This window comes from Schistocerca serialis, chromosome 8, assembly GCF_023864345.2.
Source record: "Schistocerca serialis cubense isolate TAMUIC-IGC-003099 chromosome 8, iqSchSeri2.2, whole genome shotgun sequence".
Classification (NCBI taxonomy): domain Eukaryota; kingdom Metazoa; phylum Arthropoda; class Insecta; order Orthoptera; family Acrididae; genus Schistocerca; species Schistocerca serialis.
In genome coordinates, this window is record NC_064645.1 from 613,180,318 (window position 1) to 613,181,682 (window position 1,365).

The 1,365-nt window shown below is 37.7% G+C and overlaps 1 non-coding gene across 1 annotated transcript; it reads left to right on the forward strand.

The window, feature by feature from the left end:
* Positions 1 to 940: 940 nt before the first annotated feature.
* Trnal-caa (transfer RNA leucine (anticodon CAA)) lies at positions 941 to 1,056 on the forward strand. Its single transcript has 2 exons — positions 941 to 978; positions 1,011 to 1,056. It is a non-coding gene; the product is annotated as a tRNA-Leu (tRNA).
* The last annotated feature ends 309 nt before the right edge of the window (positions 1,057 to 1,365 follow it).

Consider the following 1,365-nt stretch of genomic DNA (forward strand, 5'->3'; position numbering starts at 1 on the left):
ATCTTTTAAGACTAATTTAGTTTCGCGACCAAAACGCATTTTAACTCTTTAGTTTTTACCCTCATAAGATATAATTCTACTCCTAAGGTGGTAATTACCCCCTGGTTGAGAAGCGCAGATCTAGTAACAGAAGACAAAACAAAAGACTCTAAAGAAGAACAAAGATAGAAATGTAAAAGTAAATGTATCTCCAGTGTTCACATATTCCTATACATAAAGACAACTACAAAAGAATCTATGAACTGGAGATATTTACATTTATATTCCTGTTCATCTTCTCAAACAAAGACCTTCACATTACTTTACAAAGTAGTACAACGTTTCTGCCACTGTTGGCAACATTATTATTACATATGTTATGTTCACTTATTAGAATATAGGCGCCATCTCTGCTTACTTCAGTGTTTACAGAATGTATGTGACGTAATACACCGAAAAAGGACCCTGTGACCATTATAGGTATTTTTACATTTAGAATTATATTTTTGTTCACCCTTATAATCAAAGACCTCACCAAAACTAAATGCGCTAAAATAGTGATTTGTTCTTTCTATTACTAGACATTGTCACAGTTTATCGCAAAGTCGTTCAAACAACACATGCCACCAGCTGATGGAGGTTTAAATTTCTGAAATACAGAGTGGGGATAAAATAAACTGTCGCTGGTTACAGAGAACTTGTTGCTTCAATTCATTCTGCGTTACCATTAGAAGTTACAGCAATTCCATTGGGTGGTCGCTATGTTCGGATGCCTCCTGTGAGTCGATATAGAGTTTCAGTCCATCTTGTCTTGTTCAGCTATTCACTAAAGCCTACACAGACTCCTCCTAATCACTTACAGTAAACAGCTGCTCTTAGGTCGTAACGGTCAAACTTCGTAACAGTTTCAAAGAGATAACGGATTTCTTCTTGACATCTGTAGCTGCAGCAGTTTCACGATGTCAGGATGGCCGAGCGGTCTAAGGCGCCAGACTCAAGGATTACCTTGCCTGCTAGAGCAGGTCTGAGCATTCTGGTCCTCGTCTGAGGGCGTGGGTTCGAATCCCACTTCTGACAAAAATTTTAAAAGCTGATGCTGATGAACCACACAACCGATTCAAAAATACTTTCTGATTTGATCCGTTATAAATGGTACTGAAAGCCTGAGACTGTGAAAACAGTAGGTTTGTTTATAAATAATTCTTCTCCTACCAGTCACGATTTTCTTTATTTTATTTTTCACACGATGCGTCTCCATTTGTGCTGTTTAGTGTGTGTGAGCCATAAGAAAACTATAAGTACAAATTCTTCTAAATTTCGCCACTCTAACACATCGACATCACCTAGCAATGGCATAACAAACACGAAAAACTGCTCTTGCAAATG